We start from the raw sequence: 14,245 nt of genomic DNA, 5'->3' as shown, positions 1-14,245 counted from the left end.
ACGCTGGGCAGCAGGGAATGTTATTCAACGTTTCGCGGGGCTTTTAAGTTACTGCCGCTGCATCCGGTTCAGTTGCTGGTCAGGCGGTCATGCTTGCCTCTGGATGCGCCGGAGGCAATAACGGTCGATTTCCGTCACCGACCCTAATCCGAGTTTCGCTATGTTTGCGCTTATCCTCGCGTTTGGGAGGAGTTCGAAATCGATTTAGGGCGTTTAACTCGATATTAATGACGACGTCGTGTGAACGGATACAGCGTTAAATCGGTATATCGGCCATTAAACCGATTTAAAGTCGCAGTGTAGACCTGGCCTGAGTCCCTTTATGGGTACATGAGAGAGAGTCTGATGAAATGAATTATAGATATAAAAATAGCAAGAGTAACATGCATTTCAGATTTTTTTATTTGGTAAAGGGAGCCTTGGGACTTTAGCTTGACAAAAGTTCATTTTTTTTTGTTGTTGCCTGCCTTTGTGTGAAATTGAGATGAGGACTAAGAATGCTATTAAAAACTAATTTTCCTGACTCAGAATAGGAAAGCTTGTGAGGTAGCAGGACACCCTGTGCTCTGCAAAAATTGTGTAGCAATCAATAATAATGAAATTTTAAACTGTAAATCATTTTACAAGCTGTACATCAGCAGGATAGTAATCTGGAGAATGCTTATGTAGCTTTCAAACAGCTGGTCGTGTTCAAAAGTATCCATTAACTAATACTTAATTAATACGAATTGCCAGGGTATTCCTACTGAAGAACATGCATGCCACCAAAATTCATGAGGTTGCAATGCATTCAGAGCTGTAGCTCTTAAAGTGCTACTGAGTTATACAGAGAGAATAGTAAACAAATAGTGAAAACACAAGACTTTTGGTTTTTATTTATTACATATACCTTATTTAATAGCTTTACTGGTACTCATAATGGCTGAGTTTGTAGTGGGTAATGACTCAGAAAAAACATAAAGTATGCAGATGAAACCTAGAAGTGCAATTCTCCTGTAGTAGCAAAGAAAAATAAATGGACATAAAAGCTTTTGAAAGTCCATTTAGAGGAAGAGTGAGTCACTATTACATGATTAAAACATTTCCATTTGCTACAATATGTGATTAGGTAAGAAGTAATATTATCTTTGCACTGTTGACTGAGCGGGTATTTTGAACATTCTAATGGACAATTTCTCCTTAAATACATTTTCCTCTAAAGTTCAAATTCTTTACAAAATGTGGACCGGGAGGAATCAAGTACAATTGTTTCAAACAGGAGGTATCTGCGGGTTTTCTGGGTACGTAACTATGAAGTTAAACCTAACACACAGAGTCAACATTCATTTATATATAGCTAAGGAAAATGCAATACTCATACACAAAGCAAAAGGAGAAAAAGAACCAAACCAATATGAAACAAAAAGTTTGAAGCAAACAAGTGGTGTGGTTTGATTAATGTTTGAGAGAACTGTTGGATAATGGTGCTCAGCTGATTATAAGCATCTCTAAAGAAGTAATTTTTCTCTGTAAAGTATGCATCTCCTTGGATTTGCAATACTATTTGTTTTATTTTTCACTGACATCTTGCTTATAATACAGAGTGGTCTTCTGCAGGAAAGAAATGCTTGGAAAAATTGGTAATGTATTGATATGGTGCAGTTCATTTAAATATGTTTCAAAGGTTTTTATTAAGCTGTGTGAATGTTTGGGGCCAAAATCCCAAGTCATGTTTCAGGTTTCATTCCCAAAATTAAACTCTTCCAGGTTGACCTGAGCAGAACCCAGTTTCCCTGCTGGCTCTGTTCTTCATACACTCTAATTGTAATCCTGCGCCAGACACCCACATTTGCCTTTTTCACTCTTCTGGAGCCTCATCTAATAGTGCCTACTATTTTATTCTCAAAATTTTTTTGGTGGTGATCAGCTGGACAATATTAGGAGCTTTGGGGTTGTCAGCTGGTAGTCCATCCTATTCAGTATCTTTGGGTGGGCTGCCAGGAAATTCTGCTACTCTACAATTTGGACAGGATATTCAGAAGAGTAGACTTCCCCCTCATCTGCTCAGTTAGCTGAAGTGGAAACAGGAAATGCTCTGGTCCTTTGGCTACTTCTATCAGTACCCCTGACTTCAGTCTGAAGCCTGAGAAACGCCAGATAACAATGCAGCAATGAAAACATCCACCTGTGACTGAAGTGTAATTTGAGGTAAAGGATGTTAGGAGGCATCAGTAATAGCAGATGAGAATTTCCTGGTCTGCTCACACCTCATTGCCCCGAAGATCCTTCCTGTGGACTGTGAGCAGCCACTAGCCTGTTTGCTTGCCTACCTTAGATGCCAAATTGGGGAGCAAGTCAACTGGCTATCCATCAAAACATTAAGGGGAGGAGGTGCAATAAAGAGCCCTTCAGGACCCAAAAAATGAGTGGGGGGAATAGGGAAAGGACTTCTAGCATAAGATGGGGTCCTGAGAAGCTGTCAGCTTTGGCAATGCTTGCTGCAATGCTTCATGATTTTGTCTAGGTTTGCTTGGAGTTTTTTAGCTTTGTGTGAACTACAAACTTGGATAACTGGTTGTGAACTCACTCTGGTTGATCTTCCAGAATCTTGTTTGTTTACATACTCGAGTTCAAAATTTACATACATCTAGGTTAGGCTAGAAGATGGCAGTACAGGTTACCACAAGATGACCAGTATTATCCAGTAGCTGATAATACCTTTGAACCTGTCCTGTCAGTTTTCTTCACATCTCCCCGCCTTGAGATTCCTTTTCTGTCTCTCCCCCTTTTCCTTTCCCCTCTCTCTTATTTTTTAAACTTCTCTACATCCATGCAGTTGGAGTAGGGTGTTGGCCAGAACTGCAGCCACGTCGATGCAGTTGCAGTAACAGTCTTATTCTGGCATAATAGCCAAAATGAAAGTATTATGGCAAAGGATTGTAATCCAAACTGCTTTCCTTTCATAGCTTTTCATCCTGGGAGAAAGCATTACATGGGAGAGTTCAACTGCATTAGTTACCCTTCAGTTTGCAACATCTGCTAAGATGGTAGACTACACGCTCCTGACATGCTGTGTCTTCCAGTAAACAGGAGATGTTGGATCTCCTGAGTCAGTGGGGAGAAGAGACTGTGCAAGACCAGCTATAGAAAGTTGGACATCTATGAACAGATTGTACGGGAGATGCAGGAGAATGGTCATGACAGGGATCAGCAACAGTGCACTGTTAAAACAAAGGAACTGCAGCAGGCCTATCCGAAGGTCAGGGAGGCTATCAGTTGATCAGGTGCCAAACTACAGACCTGTTGCTTTTACAAAAAGCTGCATGCCATGCTTGATGGAGACCCTGCACCCAATCGTGGATGCCTCCCAGGAGCTCCTGTCACAGGTCCGGGGGTCCGGCTATGCCACAAGTCAGGACTCCATCATAGTGCAGTCAGTGGCAACAGTGGAGTATAGACAAGTCTCATAGACTCATAGACTCATAGGTCAGAAGGGACCAATATGATCATCTAGTCTGACCTCCTGCACAAGGCAGGCCACAGAACCCTACCCATACACATTTATAACAACCCCGAACCCATGACTGAGTTATTGAAATCGTCAAAATTGAGATTTGAAGACCTCAAGGCTTGCGTCCATGGTCCAGAGCTACCATGGATTTTAAGGAGCGGTGCACTGTGGGTAGCTGTTCCTCAGCTATCCCATAGTTCCACTTCCGTGCTGAGAGCACAGTGCCTGATGGGGCAGAAAACATTGCCCCGGTGGTGCTGGTAACCCTCACCCCTCCCTTTGTGAAGGCAGCAGACAACCCTTTGGCGCCTTTTTCGGCGGAGTGCATTGAGCAAACGCCATAGCACAGCAATCATGGACCCTGAGATCACAAACGGTATCCTGACCGTTGTCAACACCTCGTGTACTCTCGTGCTGACTATACTGAACAATGAATGCAAAGGCAGGAGGAGAGGAGGAGGCAGCTACTGCTGAGGGCGAGGACAGCGATGACGAGATGGAGGCAGAATTCTCCATAACCGCTGGCCCCAGCGTTTTGGAGCTACTGCTATAACGGGGCATCCTCTACCCATTGAACGCGAATTTGGCACGGGAAACAAGCACAGACTTGGTGGGAACCGCATTGTTTTAACGGTGTGGGATGATTCGCAGTGGCTGCGGAAACTTTCGCATGCGTAAGAGCACTTTCTAGAACTTGTGACATGCTTTCCTGCCTGAACGCCCGTAATACAAACAGAGAGCAGCCCTCACAGTGGAGAAGCGGTGGCAATAGCCCTCTGGAAGCTTGCAATACCAGACAGCTACCGGTCAGTCGGAATCATTTGGAGTGGGCAAATCTACTGTGGGGGCTGCAGTGATGCAAGTAGCCAAAGCAATCATTAAAGCTGCTGCTACGAAAGGTTGTGACTCTGGGAAACGTGCAGGTGATAGTGGATGGCTTTGCTGCAATGGGTTTTCTGAACTGTGGGGGCCATAGATGAACCCTATCCTATCTTGGCCCCAGAACACCAGGGCACCCAGTACGTGAACCGCAAGGGGTACTTTTCAATGGTGCTGCAAGCACTGGTGGACCACAAGGGACGTTTCACCCACATCCACGTGGGTGGCCAGGAAGGGTTCATGACGCTCGCGTCTCAGGAGCACTAGTCTGTTTAAATGGCTACAGCAAGGGAATTACTCCAGACCAGAAATAAACGTTGGGAATGTTCAAATGCTATAGTTATCCTGGGGACCCAGCTACCCCTTGATGCCATGGCTCATGAAGCCATCACTGGCAGCCTGGACAGTGGTCAGGAGCTGTTCAACTACAGGCTGAGCAAGTGCCGATGGTGGTAGAAATGTGCATTTGGCCGTTTAAAGGTCGCTGGCGATCATTACTTACTCGCTCAGACCTCAGCCAAACCAATGTCCCGCTTGCTATTGCTGCATTGCTGTGTGCTCCACAATCTTTGTGAGACTAAGGGGGAGACATTTATGGCTGGGTGGGAGGCTGAGGCAAATCACCTGGCGCTTGAGTACGAGCAGCAGAGAACCAGGGCGATTAGAAGCACACCTGGAGGCGCTGCGCATCAGAGAAGCCTTGGAAACGAGTTTCAGCACGGCCCAGGGTACGGTGTGACTCTGTTTGCTTCCCTTGATGAACCTCCGCACTTGATGGACTTACTCAGTATAAGCAACCCACCTCCCCTTTTCATTACAGGTTGGCGAAGGAAAATAAATTCTGTATCGTTTAAAAATCCTTTATTATTTCATTAAAAGTAATTATGCATCTGTTAAAAATGAAGTTTTTCCTACTAGATTTCCCTGTAAGCAACCCACCCTCCCCCTTTCGATGTATTCCTGTATTACAAAAGGAACATATATAAAAAGGCAGAGAATTAGGAAGGTGTCCCTGGCTGCTGTGCTTTTGGAAGGAGGGGAAGGAAAGGGCTATTAAGCACATTGTAGCGTAATTACAGCTTTCCTTGAACTCTGCAGGGTGTGGGAGGTAGGCGGGTGCAGAAAGCCTTCCCCCACGCGTTCTACACGTCTGGGTGAGGGAGATATGGGACGTGGGCTTGCAGGGAGGTTATACAGGGGCTGCAGCAGCACTTCTGCTACTGTGCTGCTCTCCTGAAGATGCACCATGCGTTGGAGGATTTCAGTTTGAGAACGCAGCAGATCCAGCGTTGCTTCTCTCACCGCTGGTCTTCCTGCCTAGCCCTCTTCAGATCGTTCACTGGCATCTTTCCTGTACTTTGCTACCACATCCTTCCAATCATTCTGTTTATCCCTCTCATTGCGTGTTACTTCAATAATTTCGTGAACATTCATCTCGCGTCTTTTCTTCCTCCGCTGTATCACAGCACGCCCTCGTGATGGCATAGGGACTTCAGAGAAATGTGCAGCTGCATGGGGAAGGCAAACCAGGGTGATAAGTATGTGAAAGATACCTTTTACAGAGCAATGACAGTACTCTTTCACATAGAACACTATCCACCTTACAGAGCACATGTGATCTCTATACAAGGTCGCATTTTGTATCGTTTAAATATCAGTGTTCGTGTGACTGGTGTGGCACACACACAGACGCAGGTACGGCCAACCGTACGTCCCACGGCGATCGTAATGAGCTTTAAAATTTTGACTTCTCTGCCGTTCATATACACAGTATCTATATGATGCTTTGCTCCTGTTAAGAGGAACCTGCAAAGCCAAACACCCCCTCTTTCACATCCACCAACAGCGCATGGCTCCTATCATATACGATCGCTGCTAGTGATCACCCTACATCACCCCCCGCAGCGGCGTTGCTGGTACAGGGAAGAATCCTGCTTGCCAGACGCTGAAACTCGTCACTACCTCCTCCATCCCCCCGCTCTGGCCAGTAGCAAAATCGCCATGTCTGCCCCTATTTACATTCCGATGTTCTACAAGGTAACAATGGATGATATCTCTCTCTGACAATAGCACCGCAGGAGCAGATCGTTTGTTTATGCAATGCCTTCAGTGCAATGCCTTCAATGCCTGCAGTACCAAATGTCTTGCAAAATGCTGGCGTTGAAAGTTACCTACTATGGGGGACCGGAGAAGGCTGTCTTGGCCAGAAATGTTCTCATATAGCTAAGGGTTTTGGAGTTCCTCCACGATCGATTCATGGAGATTAATTGGAGGATTTTCGCTCCATCCCCAGACATGTTAACGAAATTTTCCTGTAACAGTAATGGCTGCGACTGCAGCAAAAAGCCCTGGTGTCAATGCGATTAAAAAAACCGTCTTGTTTTATCCGTGTTTGGTACAGAAGGAAGGGACACTTACCGGAGGTCGCTTCCATGGCTTCACTGTCTGGGCTTCTCGCTTGGGAGCGCAGGGACTGTAATCTTGGGTCTCAAAAAGATCCTGGCTGTTGGGGTTTACGGACTGCTGTGTGCTATCACCACGGTCAAACACATCTCATCAATCCTCAAATTTCGTCTCCCATCTTCCCCCTCGGCTACATCCTCAGAAACACTTGATATTTCATCCCAAAGTCTGAATCCACGGACAGGGGTGGGGCACTGGTAGCTCTGAACCCCAAATTGCATGTAGTTCAGCATAGAAGCGGCATGTTTTCGGCTCAGAGCCGACCTTCCGTTTGCTTTCCTGGCTTTCTGGTACCCTGTCTAAGTTCCTTCACTTTCACTCGGCACTGAAGGGAGTCTCTGTGTGACCTTTATCAGCCAATAGACTTTGAAACTCTTTCAAAAACTTTTTCATTTCGTCTTTGGAACGCAGTGCTGTGAGCACTGAGTCCTCACCCAGATAGCGATCAGATCCAGAACCTCCTGTGTGTCAAGCTGGCGCTCTCTTCGATTATCAGGAGACTGCATTGTGACGAGTGCAAAATGAGCTCTGTGTGGTCTACTGTGTGTGTGCTGACCTCACGGTGGACAATCAGGAAATGGAATTCAAAAGTTCGCAGGGATTCGCTTTTTTCCTGTTTACCTGGCCAGTGCATCACAGTGTAGTGTTCCGATGCTATCATAGTGCCCCTGTGACAATGGTTCTGAAACCCACATTGGAGTGCTCACTTGGGGCAGAGTCAATCGCTCCCTTCTGGTTTCTAAAAATTGAGTATGTCCTGCCGGACTGTCTAGCCACGACTGCCTGCCTCCAAGTGCCCCTCTCCCCCCGGTTTTGTCACGAAAAGTCTATGTTTCTATTTTGTATTCCTCACGACTGCTGACAGAAATGGGGGTGGGCCCTGCACGGTAGCTGCGGAGGGTTGGGAGACAAGTGAAGCAATGGTTGCGGTTCTTGCCGGGGGAACCCCCTGTTAATACAGCCACGGAGTAGCTGCGCTCTTCTAATACACTTGACTCTTCCTTTCAGAGGAGTAGCCGTGTCAGTCTGTATCTGTAAAAGCAGCAGAGAATCCTGTGCACCTTATAGACTAACAGACGTCTGTTAGTCTATAAGGTGCCACAGGATTCTCTGCTGCTTTGACTCTTCTGTAGTCAGGACTGACTCTATTTTTAGACAGCATTAGAGGAGGAATTGACTCAGTGGCCAGTGAGTCAATCCCAAGTTTGCTTTTGCGTTGCGCCCCCAGCTGATTTTAGCCAGGGCATCATGATAGCAGCAGACAGTTCAGAGAAGGAGAGATAACCATCATGTTCATTGCCAGTTTTCTCTGGCAGTAGACGGTACAGAACGACTGGTAACCATCTCTGCTATCATTGCAAAAGCATTGAATGCTGGTGTGTAGCGCTCGAGTGTTTGCCTCTGTCTCCACGGCATATAGTACACAAATGGTGACGGGAAAACAAAAAGCCGACGGTCTCTAGTGCTGCCGTGCTATTGTTTCTGCAAGGGCAATCCAGCGAGAAAATGTGCGAAAGGACTATCTGATGATGTTTTCCTGGAGCAAGGAATGACTGAGACATTTCCAGAACCCCCCGCGACCATTAACATTAGCATCAGGGCCGGGGATCATGGAGGACGGAAAGGGGTGCTGAGGACTCCCGCTATCCCACAGTCCTCAGCAGTCTCGTAAACTATTTGCATTCTTGGCTTACGCCCAGTGTCTGTAGCTACAACACGGTGTCTTTTATGGTTCACGGAACAGCTATCAGTTTCCTTCCCCTACCCCAGCACGAGAAATGACAGTTAAATAAAGCAATCTTGAGTACTTACAATGTCACCTCTTTGTACTGAATGCTACTGATAGAGGCGAATCTGCAGCACTGAAGAGCAATTAGAGCTTTGCACAAGTGGCAGTATCATAACCAATGAGAGTTAATCTGAGGTGTGATTATTGCTACTTGAAAATCCGCTCCTCTCCCCTTCCTGGTGGAGATGTACAGTACTACTGTAGACAGCAGAACTGTACCCTCATCTCTTTTTGTTACACTCACACAGTAAATGGGACAGACGGATAATAACCCTGTGTAAATTTTTGAAAGGAAAATGGGATTAACTCAACTTGGGACTGAGTCAATCTGCCCTTTACAGTTATAAAAAATAGGGTCAGTCCAGACAAAGAATAGGATACAGTGTATTAAAATCAGTGTAGCACAGGGCAGCTGCTCCGCGTCAGTATTCACAGAGGGAGCCGCTGCAAGTAACGCACCATTGCTTCCCACCTACCTGGGCTACCACAGCAGTGCCCCCCACCCATTGTTGGCATGATATTATGAAGAATGCATGAATAAGAATCACAGAGTAGTTACTGAGATCAAATGAGGGGGAGGGAGCCACCATGGGCTATGACAGTCCATGCAGTTCAGAATCTTTTCTTTACGCAAGAGAGGAAGGGGTCTGATGAAGCTCAGCCCCCAGGTGATAAGATGAAGACAGTTACCAGGCGTTCTGTACCATCCACTGTCAGAAAAAGGGAGTCATTCCCATTTTCACCCCGGAGCCCCCGGCCACACTCAGCCAGGAGCACTCACTGGGCGGCCGTCTACCCCTGGGGAGGGGCAGAGGAGCGGATACTGCTCTTCACCGCAGCAGCATCGCGTCTGCCAGCAGCATTCAGTACACAGAGGGTGACATTTACAGTACTCAAGGAATTATTTATTTCACTTTTTTTACCGTGCTGGAGGGGGAAAAAACTGACGAGCTGTTCCGTGAACCACGCAAGACACCGTGTATTACGCTGCAGACAGACATTGGGCGCGCAGCCAAAAATGCAAATAGTTTTTCAGAGACCGCTGTGGAGACTGGTAGCTGTAGTCCTCATTACCCCTCCCTCCCTCCATGACCATCCGTTTGAGTGTCTGGCTTCCCGTTACTGTTGTCACGCACCGCTGTGTATCCTGTAGTTTATTTTTCAAAGGCTTTGGCATTTCCTGTTTTTAACGGAGCTCTGATAAAAGAGATTTGTCTCACCATACAGCGATGACATCTGCTATGTCTTCACGTGTGCGACTCCGGATCCCCCTTCCTTGGTGGCTAGAATGGTACAATAACAAGTCGTAAAACAAAACTCTTACCATCTGCCAAAAAATGTTTACGCTCACCAAAAGAAGACAGACAGGATAATAACCGTGTCAGTCATTCAAAATTTTTTGAAAAAATGGGGGAAATAAGCTCACGTTGGGACTGAATCAATCCTGCCCTAAAAACAGTTAATAGAGAACAAAAACAATGTCAGAAAAAAAAAAGAGACAAAATAGGATACAGTGTAATAGAAAAGGGTATTAAGCGAACAGCCTGCTCTGTGTCAGAAACACAGAGGGAGACAATTTGCATAGATACGCACCATTGAAAATTCCACTACTGGCGGCTACACAGCTGCCCCCCCCCCCATTGTTGGCAATGATGTTATGAAGAATGGCCATGAATAGACTCACAGAGTAGTACTTGAGATCAAATGAAGGTGTGAATGAGCACTACATGGCTATACAGTCTCCATGCAGTTCAGATCTTTTTCTTTATTCAGAGAGGAAGGGCGTCTGCTGAAAACTCGCCCCAGAGTTGATAAGATGAAGGACATATTACCAGGCTCTGTTACCAATCCCTAATCAGAAAAAGGGTCATTTCCCATTTTTCACCCCGAGAGCTCCCCGCCACACTCAGCAAAGAGCACTCACTAGAGAGCAGCCATCTACCCCTGCAGAGGGGAAAGAGCGTTGACAAATGCTCTTCGCAGCAGCATCGGCGTCTGCCAGCACGCATATAACGAGTACACAAGAAAGGAAATGACATTTACAAAAGTACTCAAGGAATTATTTATCACTTTTTTTTACCGTGCTGGAGGGGGGGCAAACACCCTGATGAAGCTAAATCCCGTGAACCACGCAAAGACACCGTATGTATCGCTGCAGACAGTTGAAAAAAAGCCAAAAAATGCAAATAGTTTTCAGAGACAGCTGTGGAGACTGAATTAGCTCGCTAGTCCTCTATTAACCCCTCCCTCCCTCCATGACATCCGTTTGAGTGTGTCTGGTTTCCCGTTACGGGTTGTCACGCACCGCTGTGTATCCTGTAGTTTATTTTTTCAAATGCTTTGCCTTTCCTGAAACCTTTAACAAGAGCTCTGATCAAACATTTTGTTTCTCCCAGTACAGGCCGATCAGAACTAGATCTCCCGTAAGGTTCAACGAGGAGAAACTAGATGAAAAATTTTGAACTGCATCGCCACCCGTTGGTGATCAATGAGCTCGACACGTGAAAGCAGGAAAATAGTCACTGTAAGCTCTCGGGGAAATCCCTGTTTACCGGTACTACATAATGAGGGGGAAGGAGCCGAGCGGAGAAGTGAACAAGAACTGTCAAAAGTTAGAAAAAAAGCTCCTTTCAACAAGCATAAATAAATATATTCTAAAGACGTAAAAGAGAGAATACAGGCCAGCAAATTACAGTATTCCAAAGGGTTGATACCTGCAAAAAAAAGCGGGCCCGTTTTGCCACAATATGATCAGGTAAAATTAACCTCAAATTGGGTTTATCCTAAAAATTACTGTGCATTCCCCCATTTGTAGTCATGCATGGTCTGTCAGACATACAGGCAGCTAATAGGTGGTGGGGCAACTGCTAATTGAGTAGCCCAGGTAGGTGGGAAGCAACAGTTGCGTTACAATTGCAGCGAGGGGCTCCCTCTCATGTGAAAGACTGATAGCATGCGGAGCAGCTGCGCTGTGCTACCACTGATTTTAATACACTGTATCCTGGTCCTATTCTTGTTCTGGACTGACTCTATTTTTTATTATGTCTGGACTGACCCTATTTTTTTATAACTGTAAAGGGCGAGATTGACTCAGTCCCAAGTTGAGTTAATCCCATTTTCCTTCAAAAATTTACACAGGGTTATTATCCGTTCTGTCCCATTTACTGTGTGAGTGTAACAAAAAGAGATGAGGGTACAGTTTCTGCTGTCTACAGTAGTACTGTACCATCTACCACCAGGAAGGGGAGAGGAGCGGATTTTCGTAGCAATAATCACACCTCAGATTAACTTCATTGGTTATGATACTGCCACTTTGCAAAGCTCTAATGCTCTTCAGTGCTGCAGATTCGCCTCTATCAGTAGCATTCAGTACAAAGAGGGTGACATTGTAAGTACTCAAGGATTGCTTTATTTACTGTCATTTCTCGTGCTGGGGTAGGGGAAGGAAACTGAATAGCTGTTCCGTGAACCATAAAAGACACCGTGTTGTAGCTACAGACACTGGGCGCTAAGCCAAGAATGCAAATAGTTTACGAGACTGCTGAGGACTGTGGGATAGCGGGAGTCCTCAGCACCCCCTTTCCGTCCTCCATGATCCCCGGCCCTGATGCTAATGTTAATGGTCGCGGGGGGTTCTGGTAAATGTCGTCAGTCATTCCTTGCTCCAGGAAAACATCATCAGATAGTCCTTTCGCACATTTTTCTCCTGGATTGCCCTTGCAGAAACAATAGCACGGCAGCATAGAGACCGTCGGCTTTTTGTTTTCCCGTCACCATTGTGTACTATATGCCGTGGAGACAGAGGCAACACTCGAGCGCTACACACCAGCATTCAAATGCTTTTGCAATGATAGCAGAGATGGTTACCAGTCGTTTCTGTACCGTCTACTGCCAGAGAAAACTGGCAATGAAATGAGGTTATCTCTCCTTCTCTGAACTGTCTGCTGCTATCATGATGCCCCTGGCTAAAATCAGCTGGGGGCGCAACGCAAAAGCAAACTTGGGATTGACTCACTGGCCACTGAGTCAATCCTCCTTAATGCTGTCTAAAAATAGAGTCAGTCCTGACTACAAGAAGAGTCAAAGCAGCAGAGAATCCTGTGGCACCTTATGACTAACAGACGTCTGTTAGTCTATAAGGTGCACAGGATTCTCTGCTGCTTTTACAGATACAGACTGAACACGGCTACTCCTCTGAAGAAGAGTCAAGTGTATTAGAAGAGCGCAGCTACTCCGTGGCTGTATTAACAGGGGGTTCCCCCGGCAAGAACCGCAACCATTGCTTCACTTGTCTCCCAACCCTCCGCAGCTACCGTGGCAGGGCCCACCCCCATTTCTGTCAGCAGTCGTGAGGAATACAAGAATAGAAACATAGACTTATTCGTGACAAAACCGGGGGGGGGGGCACTTGGAGGCAGGCAGTCGTGGCTATACAGTCCGGCAGGACATACTCAATTTTTAGAAACCAGAAGGGAGCGATTGACTCTGCCCCAAGTGAGCCACTCCCAATGTGGGTTTCAGAACCATTGTCACAGGGGCACCTCATGATAGCATCGGACACTACACTGTGATGCACTGGCCAGGTAAACAGGAAAAACGAATCCCTGCGAACTTTTGAATTCCATTTCCTGATTGTCCACCGTGAGGGTCAGCACACACACAGTAGACCACACAGAGCTCATTTGCACTCGTCACAATGCAGTCTCCTGATAATCGAAGAGAGCGCCAGCTTGGACCACACAGGAGGTTCTGGATCTGATCGCTATCTGGGGTGAGGACTCAGTGCTCACAGCACTGCGTTCCAAAGACGAAATGAAAAAGTTTTTGAAAGAGTTTCAAAGTCTATTGGCTGATAAAGGTCACACGAGACTCCCTTCAGTGCCGAGTGAAAGTGAAGGAACTTAGACAGGGTTACCAGAAAGCCAGGAAAGCAAACGGAAAGGTCGGGCTCTGAGCCGAAAACATGCCGCTTCTATGCTGAACTACATGCAATTGGGTTCAGAGCTACCAGTGCCCCACCCCTGTCCGTGGATTCAGACTTTGGGATGAAATATCAAGTGTTTCTGAGGAGTAGCCGAGGGGGAAGATGGGAGACGAAATTTGAGGATGAAGATGGACCGTGGTGATAGCACACAGCAGTCCGTAAACCCCAACAGCCAGGATCTTTTGAGACCCCAAGTTACAGTCCCTGCGCTCCCAAGCGAGAAGCCCAGACAGTGAAGCCATGGAAGCGACCTCCGGTAAGTGTCCCTTCCTTCTGTACCAAACACGGATTAAAACAAGACGGTTTTTTTAGATCGCATTGACACCAGGGCTTTTGCTGCAGTCGCAGCCATTACTGTTACAGGAAAATTTCGTTAACATGTCTGGGGATGGAGCGAAAATCCTCCAATTAATCTCCATGAATCGATCGTGGAGGAACTCAAAACCCTTATGCTATATGAGAACATTTCTGGCCAAGACAGCCTTCTCCGGTCCCCCATAGTAGGTAACTTTTCAACGCCATGCATTTTGCAAGACATTTGGTACTGCAGGCATTGAAGGCATTGCACTGAAGGCATTGCATAAACAAACGATCTGCCTCCTGCGGTGCTATTGTCAGAGAGAGATATCATCCATTGTTA

General features: G+C 46.3%; 1 protein-coding gene and 2 pseudogenes across 2 annotated transcripts in view; 1 reads left to right on the top strand and 2 right to left on the bottom strand.

The window, feature by feature from the left end:
• Positions 1–14,245, bottom strand: part of CHST8 (carbohydrate sulfotransferase 8) — a 287,297-nt gene that overhangs the window by 64,563 nt on the left and 208,489 nt on the right. The gene's annotated exons all lie outside the window — the stretch shown is intronic.
• LOC116816990 (U4 spliceosomal RNA) lies at positions 8,710–8,925 on the top strand (annotated as a pseudogene).
• On the bottom strand, positions 11,729–11,944 carry LOC116816991 (U4 spliceosomal RNA; annotated as a pseudogene).

The sequence above is a fragment of the Chelonoidis abingdonii genome, chromosome 19 (assembly GCF_003597395.2).
Source record: "Chelonoidis abingdonii isolate Lonesome George chromosome 19, CheloAbing_2.0, whole genome shotgun sequence".
NCBI classification, from domain to species: domain Eukaryota; kingdom Metazoa; phylum Chordata; order Testudines; family Testudinidae; genus Chelonoidis; species Chelonoidis abingdonii.
Note: the sequence above shows the minus strand (reverse complement) of the source record. Positions and strands in the feature narration are given on the sequence as shown.